The sequence below is a fragment of the Hibiscus syriacus genome, unplaced genomic scaffold (assembly GCF_006381635.1).
Source record: "Hibiscus syriacus cultivar Baekdansim isolate YM2019G1 unplaced genomic scaffold, ASM638163v2 tig00117048_pilon, whole genome shotgun sequence".
NCBI lineage: Eukaryota > Viridiplantae > Streptophyta > Magnoliopsida > Malvales > Malvaceae > Hibiscus > Hibiscus syriacus.
Genome location: NW_024063538.1, coordinates 9,071,238 through 9,085,956, shown reverse-complemented (window position 1 = coordinate 9,085,956; position 14,719 = coordinate 9,071,238). Strand labels below are relative to the sequence as shown.

The 14,719-nt window shown below is 33.5% G+C and overlaps 2 pseudogenes; both read left to right on the top strand.

The window, feature by feature from the left end:
* The first annotated feature begins 476 nt into the window (after nt 1–476).
* Nucleotides 477–9,718, top strand: LOC120197416 (annotated as a pseudogene).
* A 3,437-nt stretch (nt 9,719–13,155) lies between these two features.
* LOC120197485 lies at nt 13,156–14,160 on the top strand (annotated as a pseudogene).
* The last annotated feature ends 559 nt before the right edge of the window (nt 14,161–14,719 follow it).

The following is a 14,719-nucleotide window of genomic DNA, read 5'->3' as shown; positions in this document are numbered from 1 at the left end:
GTCAGAAGCTTCATAAAACATGTAAAAGGATGGTGTCTTGATTGTGTGTGTGTTAATGTTGAGTTCAGCTATGAGCATTCATGGATTGTGTATGTTGTTCATGTGTAAACTGACCTGTAATTTGATCACTGATTTGCTGTTTTAAATCTGAGTTGCAATAGAATCTAACATGCTATATAATCTGACCTTGTTCGAATGTTTTGTCGATCTAATCCATGTTTCCAGGACTATAATTTTGCTATGATTTGTGGTTTTGAAATTATTTTAAAGCGTGGAAGAAGCCGGGATCAAACATAGGGAGGCTCCTAGTTGCTAAACTTAAAAATATAAGGACTTATTAAGTATTTAAACTCAAAATTTAGGAGGTGCATGAAAGTGTCTGAAGAACATTCTAGTGATTTCTTGATTTTTTACTTGAGGTCCCTTCCAGGAAGATGGCTCTAACCATTGTTCGCTTTCAGCTTAGGTCGGCTTAAATACGTGATCGTAGCAAATGCTGTGGGTGGCAAGGACAAATAAGAAGCTTTTTAGATATTGATTCATGCATCTTCTATGCTGTCAACTTTCTAGACAATTTGGGCTCACTTTGCAGCAAGAACCGTCACTATACCGAATCGGATGCCGAGGAGAATGCACAGGTGGACCACAGTTTATATACCTCAGCTGTCACCCTTTACGGATTAGAATTGGGCGAACTATCTTGATATAACTTTTTTTACGTAATATGTAGGTGTTGTTTGATTCATAGTTTGTACTTTTGCAGGCTGCTGAAATCGAAAGGAGAATCGAACAAGAAACAAAGGCTGAAAAGCATATCCAGAAGCTTCTACTTCTTGGTGCGTACAACATACAGTTTTGCTTCGTGTGTACATACATAGTTTGATTCTCATTCTTAACGGTTAAGGACATTGAAATGGAATCATACGTAGCCTTAGGTTTCCTTTCTGCAGTATCCAAATTTACGGGATTGAAATGATTATAATTAATGTCGTGCTTTTTGTATGGAAAATTATCTCTTAGTCGACGTCCTTGGGGACTTGGATATGCATATTGGTGTTGTAACTATTTGCTTTTATTTCATGGCCTGTGTTGCAGAATTTTAATTATTTTCAACCGAGATTCGTGAATGATTCAAATTATTTTGTTTTTAAGGTGCTGGTGAATCAGGGAAATCAACAATTTTTAAGCAGGTAAGATATCAGTCCCTTCGTTTTTAAGTTGCGCAAGGCAAACCGAGGTGCAAAAAGTCTTTGGAGCGTAGGCGCAAGATGCAGGTGTATATCTTTCATATGCGAGGCGCATCATTTGTACTATATAATATAAATCAAAATAATACTTTAACGATACACTAATACTTTGTAGTACAAATACAACTACTCAAGTTCTTAGAGAGAATAATATTTTTTTACTGCTGAAGAGTGACTATTTTGTAATTTATTGATAATTATAATGGAAGAGTGACTATTTTACTTATCCTAGCTATCTCTTTTTTGTTCTTCTCAAGTGTCGTTTCTCCTTCTATACAGTTAGATTCATGCATCCGTCAAAATAGAGATGTGAGCTAGTTCCTCATCTAATTCAATGCACTCAATCCTACTGTTAAATGCAGCAAGTCTAATTCAATGCATTATCTTGCTTTTAAAACGCAGCACATCTATCCATGCATTATAGTTGTTAACCTCATCACTCTTCACTATAAAATTCATTTTATAGTACTGTTTCAAATATTGTTTTCATCTTCTTCTCTGCTATTTCAATGCCCTATATTCTTTTCCTCTCCTTTCCTTTATCAAAGTGTCGATTAAAAGAGATAAACTCTAACCAATGATTATCAGCCATCACCAAAGGATTCAACCAAAGATAGATTTTGAAAGTTCCAAGGCTGATGTGATCCCAATCAACCCTAACTTTCTTCTTGATCTGATTAAATCATTGAAGCTCACCAAGGCTGATTCAAAGGGAGTTCTACCTTACTTCATCCTATACCTGCTCATTTATGCACTATATTTTATCATATGTTTGTATTTACCTCTTAGGATATGTTTGTCATATGATATCATTCATTGCATGAATTTGCATGAGTTTTATTAGTTGCATGACATTCATTGCATTTAATAAGTGTGTTGTTCATTAAGCATGCATTGCATTCAAAGCATCTAGTTCATTTAGGGAAGTAGTTCATTTATGCATATTTAGCTACTTCATTCATGCATCTAGTTCATTGAATAAAGTTAGTTCATTAATTAAAGTAGTTCATCAAACTAGTTCATTTAATAAACTAACTCTTAATTGTTTCATACATATTTTCAATTAAAGATTGAATAAAGTTCACCTTTGTGTCTAGGTGCATGAGAGAAGTTGAACGGTTTCAACAGATGCAAGAATATCAGTCAGAGAATATCTTCTAGTTATGGATGCGATACAGATGTTTTTGGGCCTAGAAATCAATTGGACATTATTCATCTATCTCTTAGCTTTACAACGCCTTTTTAATCACCTCAATCCGATATCGGGAGCTTGAGATATGATTGATTTACTGAAGACAGTGCAGGCTGGAATTTTCATTACGGGAATTTTGTACAAGGATGATTTGGATGAGTTTGAGCTAAGGAAGAGTCCTTTCATCTTCTACAAAGATACAAGCAATTGAAGGCTATCTTAATGCTTCTATTCAAAGCAATTCAAGGATGAATTCTTCTCATCTTTTCAAGGTTGTTCATATTCTTGGAGAGACAATACATCCAATCCTTCATAATTCACCTATTCAATTTTACTTATCATTCTTTGAAGGCTATTCACATTCTACCAAAGAACAAGCAATGAAGGCTGATTTTATTTCATTTAATCATCAAATTAAGTGATAAAATCAGCAAGGAATTTGAAGAGACAAGCTGATTTGGACATGTAGGATATCCACATTCATCCTATGACTTCATTTAACTTCTTTTCTTCCATTTGCAAGCAAAGCAAGGTAGCCCAAGAGTCACCCCTCCTTCTTGGACGAAATTAAGTCATATTCAGCTTCAAATTATCTAGATTCATCCCCAAAATGATCTAGAATATTCATCCAACTTTGGACATAAGAAGACAAAGCATTCAAGTGCATTTTATTGCTAAATTGATGAGAATGTTATCATCTTTTGAGTCTTTTCATATGCTTCTTAGAAATACTATAAATAGGCACCTTTGGGATCATTTGTAGACACACAATTTGATTTATGAAAATACTTTGAAAGATTGCTTTCATTTTAGTTCTTGGATTAGAACTCTATTGGTTTCTTGTCGGTCTTGAAGCCTTCATCCATTTCATCTTGTTATAGCGTTGATTCCTAGCTCTACTATAGCTAGTGGGTCACATTCCACCCTCTATCACTTCGATTCCATCTTTATTATATTGTTGGTTCCTAACTCAATATAGTTAGAGGGTCACAATCTATCCTTTGAATTACTATCATTCTCCACGCCAACCACAAACATCCTTCACCATTTTCGTTACATCCATTCAACCACTATCACCACCATTCTTCTTTCATTTACAATCTACTTCAACTTCATTCTATCATTTCCATTACTTTCATACACATATTTATGTATACATATTTCCCTTCTTATAACAATGTTTGTGCATTTTCAATCTTCAATCAAAGCACTACGAAGTTCTTACTAGAATCACGATCGAGCAACATCGTATATGACTCGGAACACATAACCGGGATCATATCATTTGGCATCAGAGCTAGCCGATTCAGTAAGATTATAGTTTTCTCTCTCCAGGGTTAGTAAAAAAAGAAAAAAATAATAAAAAAAAAGAAATATTTAAGAGAGAGAGCAATTCTTTTCATCTTTGAAAAAAAATTAAGAAGGTTTCATATTCGTTTCATCGTTTCTTTTATTATCTTTACGATTTCATTGCCTATTCTCATCTTCGTTCTTTCTTGTATCCAATTATTTCTTTTCTCACATCATTTTTTCCAACCAAGCCCCAATTTTTTCAGCCGAAGTCTACGAGACGCCTTGTAAACCTCGAGGGAGTTCCACAAGAACTTTAAAGGAAAGAAAGAGCGATAAAAGGAAAGAGTGTACATTAAGGGTAAAAGCCATCCTGAGTGAAACACGAGTGAGAGTATTTTTCTTTGGAGCGTATTGTTTAGATTTTTTTTTTGTTGGTGAGGTTTATTTTAAATTTCTTTAATCTTTTCTTTTCATTATGTCTCGAAAGTATACAGGACCAAATGATTATACAAGAGACAACGTACGAGATTTTTGATCAAATTCTCAATTTCAAGATTTCAATCAAGAAATGAGGAGTTTGCTCAAAAATTATCTCAACCCAATCTCAAAGAAGTTGGATCGTATAATCGAAGAAGGTTCTTGTTCATAAACACCTCCACCGAAGATCAAAAGGCAAGTAAAGAGGAGAGACAACACTCGACCTGTTTCTAATTCTACATCCAATTGGAGCGAAATATCTTATAAGGAGGATCCCAATTTTTAAAAAATAAGCAATGTCAGAAGTTCAACGCGGAGTGAGCTAAGAAATTTTGCATCTTTCAATCCAGAAAGTCTAGCTCGTCTTCAAGTGTGTTTTGATAATTTGTTAAAGAAACACAATTGCAAGAACAACTACAAAATAAAAGTGTTTGCAAAAAAAAAGAGAAATAAGAGTTGAAAAAGACATTGAGAGTAGAGAAAAAGAATTTTATGAAAATGAGGGGAAAAAGGATAATTTTCGAAGAAAAAGAGAAAAAGAGTGACATTGAAAAAGAAATTCAAAAAGAAGATGAGAGTGAAAAAGATGAGTTTGAAAAAGAAATTGTTTGTGCAAAATAGAGAGAGAGTCAAATTTCATTTCGTACTAACAACCTTAACCATTCTTCTTATATTTTTGAATTTTCATTGTTGCAGGATGACGAGAAGAGCACTTCAAGAGACATATCAAACACATTGCCAATTCTAATGATGATCGAACATCGTCCATACTTTTAATCATGTTTCAAAGGAGGATCCAATGAAGTTTTCTATCACCAAGGAACCAGTGTCCAATAATATCATCAAGCAACTTCTTATATTTTTGAATTTTCATTATTGCAGGATGACGAGAAGAGCACTTCAAGAGACATATCAAACACATTGCCAATTCTAATGATGATCGAACATCGTCCATACTTTTAATCATGTTTCAAATGAGGATCCAATGAAGTTTTCTATCACCAAGGAACCAGTGTCCAATAAATCATCAAGCATCCTCCATGGTTTGATTTTTCCATTTCTTTTGTTATTGAATTATTTACTTCTAACTTTCATTTACTTTTTAGAGGGATGATTCAAAAACAAGGAATTGATGCATTGAGTTGTGAGGATAAGTTTCTTTGCAATCTTGAGATAAAATTGCCACTCTCCATTTTGCAAATACATGATTTGAAGAAAAAGCTATCCACCTACTCAAGAGCCATCATATGGAAGGGCACAAAGATTAAAGGCGATGGTGTAACCTACCTACTTGAAGGACTTCAAAGGTCAAGACTCTCCATCCACCCTCATGATGATTCAAAGGAAGACAAAGAATGAGTGCAAAGAACATATACCTATTCGGATAAACAACATGGAAATGAAGTGCACAAGAAAGGAAAACTTAATTCCAAAGAATAGTGTTTGTGCAAAACAATAATGAAGAAGTTCCCAGCTAAAAGGAAGTCAAGATTGTTTCCTTTTGTAGCAAGGGTCGATTTGGGGACAAATCACATTAAAGAGGAAGGGAATGATGTGATCCCAATCAGCCCTAACTTTCTTCTTGATCTGATTAAATCATTGAAGTTCACCAAGGCTGATTCAAAGGGAGTTCTACCTTACTTCCTCCTATACCTGCTCATTTATGCATTATATTTTATCATATGTTTGTATTTACCTCTTAGGATATGCTTGTCATATGATATCATTCAATGCATGAATTTGCATGAGTTTTATTAGTTGCATGACATTCATTGCATTTAATAAGTGTGTTGTTCATTAAGCATGCATTGCATTCAAAGAATCTAGTTCATTTAGGGAAGTAGTTCATTTATGCATATTTAGATCATTTAGTAAGCTACTTCATTCATGCATCTAGTTCATTGAATAAAGTTAGTTCATTAATTAAAGTAGTTCATTCATCAAACTAGTTCATTTAATAAACTAACTCTTAATTGTTTCATGCATATTTTCAATTAAAGATTGAATAAAGTTCACCTTTGTGTCTAGGTGCATGAGAGAAGTTGAACGGTTTCAACAGATGCAAGAATATCAGTCAGAATATCTTCTAGTTATGGATGCGATACAGATGTTTTTGGGCCTAGAAATCAATTGGACATTATTCATCTATCTCTTAGCTTTACAACGCCTTTTTAATCACCTCAATCCGATATCGGGAGCTTGAGATATGATTGATTTACTGAAGACAGTGCAGGCTGGAATTTTCATTACGGGAATTTTGTACAAGGATGATTTGGATGAGTTTGAGCTAAGGAAGAGTCCTTTCATCTTCTACAAAGAGACAAGCAATTGAAGGCTATCTTAATGCTTCTATTCAAAGCAATTCAAGGATGAATTCTTTTCATCTTTTCAAGGTTGTTCATATTCTTGGAGAGACAATACATCCAATCCTCCATAATTCACCTATTCAAGTCTTACTTATCATTCTTTGAAGGCTATTCACATGCTACCAAAGAACAAGCAATGAATGCTGATTTTATTTCATTTAATCATCAAATTAAGTGATAAAATCAGCAAGGAATTTGAAGAGACAAGTTGATTTGGACATGTAGGATGTCCACATTCATCCTATGACTTCATTTAACCTCTTTTCTTCCATTTGCAAGCAAAGTAAGGTAGCCCAAGAGTCACCCCTCCTTGGACGAAATTAAGGTCATATTCAGCTTCAAATTATCTAGATTCATCCCCAAAATGATCTAGAATATTCATCCAACTTTGGACATAAGAAGACAAAGAATCCAAGTGCATTTTATTGCTAAATTGATGAGAATGTTATCATCTTTTGAGTCTTTTCATATGCTTCTTAGAAATACTATAAATAGGCACTTTTGAGATCATTTGTAGACACACAATTTGATTTATGAAAATACTTTGAAAGATTGCTTTCATTTTAGTTCTTGGATTAGAACTCTATCGGTTTCTTGTCGGCCTTGAAGCCTTCATCCATTTCATCTTGCTATAGCGTTGGTTTCTAGCTCTACTATTGCTAGTGGGTCACGTTCCACCCTCTATCACTTCGATTCCATATTTATTATATTGTTGGTTCCTAACTCATATATAGTTAGAGGGTCTAACTCATATATAGTTAGAGGGTCACAATCCATCCTTTGAATTACTATCATTCTCCACGCTAACCACAAACATCCTTCACCATTTTCGTTACATCCATTCAACCACTATCACCACCACTCTTCTTTCATTTACAATCCACTTCAACTTCATTCTATCATTTCCATTACTTTCATACACATATTTATGTATACATATTTCCCGTCTTATAATATTGTTTGTGCATTTTCAGTCTTCAATCAAAGCACTACGAAGTTCTTACTAGAATTACGATCGGGCAACATCGTATATAACTCGGAACACATAACCGGGATCATATCAAAAGCTCTGTGCTCGGCGCCTAGCGCCTAAAGTCCGGAGGCGCGCACCTCTTGTACCTCGCCTCGCCTCACCTCAACCGAGGCTGGCGCCATCTTCAGTACCTGGCGGTGCGCCATCTTCAGTACCTGGCAGTGCGCCTTTTAAAACCAAGGTCAGTCCTTTATCGAATATGTGTATCTTTGTTATATTTAACGAGACTTGTCTGCAGATAAAGCTTCTTTTACAAACCGGCTTTGACGAGGCAGAGCTAAAGAGCTTATGTATCAGTCATCGATGCCAATATCTATCAGACTATAAAAGTGCGGAAAACCTGAAAAAGGGTGTGTTGGCTATTTCCCTTTTGTATAATATAAATGTATAATGGTGTCTGGTGTTGGTTATATGTGAAGTGAAGCTTACTTTCTTTTATGAGAGTGAGTTTTATACACACTTTGAATTATGCTTTACATGGCTCAACAGATTCTATATGACGGATCAAAGGAATTTGCTCAAAATGATGTCGATTCTTCCAAATATGTTTTATCCTGTGAAAATAAGGTCTGCATTCCGATTGGTTTTCTTTTCTTTTTCAAATAAATAAGCTTTCGATCCGTGTTCAAGAAACTATATAACCATGTTCTCTTTCAGGTTATTGGAGAGAAACTATCGGAAATCGGAAGCAAGTTGGATTATCCACGTCTAAATAGAGAACTCGCAGAGGAGATAGGAGAGCTCTTAATCACTTTGTCTACGAATGATATAAAGCTAATTTTACTTATCTCCATCGCATATTTGACGTTGGGAGGTGGTTGTTGATGGTGCATTTTAATACTTATTCACTCCATATGCACTTGTGGTAGACCTATACTCGCGGTAATGAACTTCAAGTTCCGGATTGTACTCATTATTTCATGGAAAATTTGCAAAGATTGTCGGATTCAAATTATGTCCCAACAAAGGTATTTCGTATTCGGAATTCTTGAAAAATGTTTTAGTGCAGGAATATGTCCTGCTCCAACAAGATGAGCATGCACGAATCACGAATCTGTTTGGTATTGCAGGAGGATGTTCTATATGCAAGAATTCGTACAACCGGTGTTGTAGAAATCCAGTTCAGGTGAATTTCTAATCCCTCCTTTTCCTCTGCATATGCATTACTGAGAAGTCGGCGTTCATTTGTGACACGATCTTTGCACGTTGTAACTTAATAAGATGGCGTAAATCGATGGTTAGACCATAGATACCGGATAGTAACACAGTTTGCCTATCACCTCTTATCTGCAGCCCTGTAGGGGAGAATAAGAAAAGCGGCGAAGTACATATGTACGTACGTCCTAATGCTTGCTGTTTTAGGTATGATAAACTCTTTCCGAAGATCAGCAGAAGAACCGGATGATGGAGACAAAAGAACTCTTCGACTGGGTCTTAAAGCAACCATGCTTCGAGGTTTTCTTTATATTATATGTACGTACGTAAGTACATATGTACAGAAGAACCCGAATTTATCTTGTTTTTGGAACTTCTTTGCAGAAAACGTCGTTTATGTTGTTTCTCAACAAATTTGACATATTCCAAAAAACATTCTACAGGTAAGTCCATCGGAACAGTAGAACATTTTCCAGATGTTGAAAACTTAGCATTACCACAGACTTTTATATGTTCTGAATTCTGTAGGTTCCGTTAAACGTATGCGAGTGGTTCAAAGACTACCAACCAGTTTCAACCGGAAAACAAGAGATGGAGCATGCATTCGAGTAAGCTTTTTTCTCTGGTCGCCGAGAATTAATTGATTTTCATCCTCTTGACAACATTCTTTCTCCAGGTTTATAAAGAAGAAATTCGAGGAGTTGTATTTTCAAAGCACAGCCCCCGATCGAGTAGATCGAGTCTTTAAGGTCTACAGAACCACCGCCCTCGACCAGAAGGTCGTGAAGAAAACTTTCAAGCTCGTGGACGAGACTTTGAGGCGGAGAAATCTCTTTGAAGCGGGGTTGCTGTGAGTGCAGAGACTGGTTATAATTTGATCAGATTTTGGATGCTCCATGGTTGGGGGAGTAGCGTATCTAATCATACGATTATCATATTTTCATCACATGCTAAAGTTGTGTTATTTTTGCCATTGATCCTCTGTTTTTATTTGTTTTGAATCTCCGTGATTCTGGACTACGGGATTTTCAGAGGAAGAAAGGGAACATGATATTCCTTCTATCCTACTATAATAGCAATTGTTGTTTATAACCGACTCATCTCCACGTCTGATGATCTCGAATTCAATTGGAATTTTACGATAAAATCGTGTTAATTGATAAACGTTCATCTCATATGTGTGGTTAATTTTTAATAAAAAAAATAACGAGTTTGAAATATACGAATAGTCATGAGGTCATTTTATAATTTTTAATAATAGTACGATTCAAAAATCAATATTAGGTAAACTTCATGTTTAGTACTTAAAGTATTACTTTTGTTTCATTTTAGCATCTAAACTTTTAATATTTTTAAAATCGTACCTAATGTTTACTTCTCATTTCATTTTAGTATCCAACGTTTATTTTTTGTTTCATTTAAGTACCCCATTGTTAACTTCTTGTTTCATTTTAGTACCTAAATTTTTAACGGCTAGGTACTAAAATGAAATAAAAAAATAAGCTTCAGGTATGATTTTAAAAAAAATGAAAGTTTATGTATTAAAATAGAACAAAAGTAATACTTTAGGTACTAAACAAGTTTATCCAAAAATATTTTATAATCGAATGATTATTTTATAATTTTAATAATCGAGAAATTCAATAGAATAATATTTTATAAGATGTGTTTCAGGGGCGAACTTTTCAGGAGTTTTACTGATGTGGATGAAAGATGAGTTTTAGGGGACGAGCTTTCCATGGTTTTATTGATGTGGATGAAATGTGCGTTTCAGGAGACGAGCTTTCCAGGGTTTTGTTAACGTGGATAAAAAATCCCTGGAAAGCTCACCCTTTGAATCGCGCCTTTCATCCACATAAGTAAAAGAGTGATAGTTTGATAAATATTCGGAGAAAAAAAAACTATAATGGTGTTTTTTTTGGGGTGATATTTGAATAAATTTGCCGAGTAAATGTGTGATGATTTGGTTGGAGAGAATGAAGCAAAAGGTTTAAATGTGGCGAGACACTTCGATGACTCCCACCAATCACCTCTTCGTGTTTAACAACAATTAATTTCTTAAATTAAAATCATTTTAAATTCAGACAGAAGTGGGGAGACACTGTGAAAATTCAGACAACAACAATATCAATACATGTCTTAATTATAATCCTTTGATAAAAAGTATAAAAGTATTTTTATACTCATAAAAATTGATATTTAACGGATAATTAATTAGTACATCGATTGCATTTATTCTTGATAAAAAAGGAGAAGATTCGACAAGTGGAGACAAAGATCTTATCATATCCCTTCCTTTAATCGTTAAGGATGTCTAAGAAAGTATAGTATAAGATTAATAAAAAAATGTTATCGAAAATGTAAATATTTTTAATGATTTTGGTAGAATATTATTTAAAATATTATTTTTTTATTAAAAATATTAATATCAGGTACTATTTGAAATATTAACTTTTTTATTGGAAATATAAATATCAAAAATATTCATTTTAAGTAATAAAATTAATATTTTCAGTAAAAAAAAATAACATTTTAAATAATATTCTATAAAAAATATTAAAAAAATATTAACATTTTAATAACATTTTTCTTTAATTTTATAATAAACTGACGTACAGGAGAACTATCACATCTCTAACACATAAATATTTAAATTAAAATTAAAAATATTAAAAAAAAAGGGTTAAACGCGTTGTCCCACAGATATGGATAAGACTTGACGGATCCAACGAGGCAAGAGAACCTCCGTCATAGCCACGTCATACATATTATCCACCACGTGGCACTCACTTCACCAATTATCCTACTCTCCATTAAACTAATTGCGGTTAATTGTTTTGAACTCCTGGTTTTATCACCAATATTTTTAGGTCAAATTTAGTTTTGGTCCTTTTACACTTCTCTAATTCAAGATTTAGTCATCGTACTTTAATTTGAAGATAAAAAAACCATTTCCATTAGTTATCTTGATCAAAATACTAATGTGTGGAATGGGGTATGGAAACTTTAAGTGTACGTGTTCGATTATCATCGAGCGTAATTTATACATGTGTGGACTCTTATTCTGAGTTTTATTCTAATTGTAATTTTATGAATATATTTATTAATTTTTTAAATTGTATAGACGTAAAAAATTCATTCTAAACACTCCTTTCACAATTATATTTTTATGAAATTATAGTGCATGGATTAAATATAATTTCAAGGATAGTGGAGGTACCAAAATCAAATTTGACCTTCCCCTTTACACTTTATAGATAGGTATTACCTTTGCGGCTGCTCGTAAAAGACTTAATTAATACTAATTAAAACTAAAATCCTTAACGTTTATAATCCACTATATATATATATATATATATATATATTAAAGAGATAAAACCCAATTATACAATCTAAAATGTTTTTAATTTTGTATAAGTTTAAGATAACTGGATGAGTGAAAATAGACAGATGAAATTAAAAATATAAAATGAGAAGATATTCACTGAACAAAAATAAGAAATTAATTTCATTTATCTATTTTTACTCATCTAAATATCTAAATATATGTAAAACAAAAAAAATATTGTACAAACAGATTTTAACTCATTTTTAAACAATATAAACTTGAAGTTAATATATTACTTAAATAAATAAATTTGCATAATAAAAGTCAATATAAATTATATAATAGGCCGTTTAATTATGTTCAAATGATCATTTTAGTAATTGAATTTTTATAAATTATAAAATAATTATTAAAATTTATATTAAGTCTTGAGTTAGAGAGATGCATTTGCATGACGTGTTGTTAATAATTACGAAATATTATAATAAATAATATCTTGTAATAATTTAGATTATTTAAAAAATATATATAATAATAATTATTTTATAATAATTTGATACATTTAATTTTTACCATAATTTACTGACCTCTGTTGTACTCAACAATAGACATGAGATTCAGACTCAACCTAATATTATAGGGTCAAATTTTTAAAACAAATTTAGTTTTAGTCTAACTAAATTCAATTTTAGATTAAAAAATATTCTAATCAATTTAACTTAGAACAGTAATATATTATATATTTAAAAATAATTATAATAATATCTTATTTTTATATTTTTAAATATTATTTTATTTTATTAAATAAAAATAAAATTATATATTTTTTATTTTAAAATATAATCAAACTTTAAATATAAAAATTTTAAGACTCAAATTGGGTTAGGCCATTCCCATCCCTAAGGGTGCTTTATCCTAAAAGATAATTAACAAATTAAAAAAAAGAAAAGAAAATGTTCCTGACAATGAGTGGATGAGGATAAGAGTCCCCGGTTGCCTTTATTCAATACAATACCCAACATATATATATATATATAATTAACAACAACGGACAAACAATTCCCCATATCCATTTCATCCCCGTCTTTCATATCTGCGTTTGATCCCCTTTCTCCTTTGTTTTTTTTATCCTTTTTGGTTTGCTGTTTTGGGTGGTGAAAGGTTAAAGATTCAACCATGTCGATCGCGTTGGACAGGATCGAAACATCGGAGTTTGGGCGCGTGATGAGGTGCGCCTGCGATATTCCTACATTCGAATCCCCGCCGTCTCCGGTGAAAGAAAGGAAGCGGTCGTCGAAGGCGGAGGAAGAAGAAGAGGACTGGAGAGGGTCATCGTCCGCGACGACGTCGTCTTCGATCGGGAGGAATAGCGATGACGACGACGACGAGTCTGGGAGATCATCGGACGGTGGAGATTGCGAGGAAAACGAGGTTCAAAGCTCTTATAAAGGTCCTTTAGATACGATGAATTCCATCGAACTGGTTCTGCCCATGAGGTAAACAAGACAAATCCTTCTCTCTTTTTTCTGTCTACTTTGACCGATTAACAATTTGAAATAAAATCGGGGTTTTTGTTTTTGAATCCAACAGAAGAAGCATATCGAGTTTCTACAATGGAAAATCGAGGTCATACACGAGTTTAGCAGAAGCAAACTCAGTTTCCTCCATTAAAGACATAGCAAAGCCCGAGACTGCCTACACGAGAAGAAGACGAAACCTATTAGCAATCAACCATATATGGGACAAAAACAGGAGCAAAAGACTCCTTCGACCAATAAGTTCAAGCAAAAGCTCATTGGCACTTGCCGTTGCAATGAGTAGCTCCGAAACCGATGGCTTTTCAAGCACAGGCGAAGACTCTTCATCGACTTCGAGCCCCTGTTACCTCCCTTGCACCCACAAATGAGAACGACCTCATCGTCGCCGTGGCGGTCCTTCTCCTTGGCTGATGTACGTGAATATAACTAACCTCCCTTTGAGGAAGAATGGTTGATGATGATTTGTTAATATAGTTGTTACTATACGGAGTTTGATATATTTTCATGACTAGCTGATCTTTGTTTGCGAGAGAAATCGTTGCCTTCTAGTTTTTTGTGTAGTGTAGTTTCCTTCATTATCATGATGTTGAGCCATAATTTTTATTTAAATGATAAAATGATACTCGTAAATTCGATGATGATTTCAACATGTGAGACCTTTCTAAATGCATCACAACCTTGTATCTGGCATTGGACTTTCCTAGAGTAATGACAGCTAAAAACTTTAAACCACATGAAGATTTATGTTTTGGACCAGGGTTCCAGCGGCACGAGACTCCCAAGAATTTATGTTTCTTATAGGGATGAACCGAGAGGTATAATTTTGGATCAGCGATTTTCGAGCATATTTGGATCAACTTTGATATGCACAAACTTTTAGCTATGCCCAAATCAGTAAGACGGGCCTTTAAATTATTGTCCAACACAACATTATGTGCTTCAATATAAAACCACAAGTAAACGCATATCTTACCAATATAAATAAATTTTTCTCTAAACATAAAAATCATTCTTTATACTTCATAATTGAGAATGGGTACTAGACCCCATCGTTTGGTAATTTTTTTTGTTGCTGTCATGATTATAATAT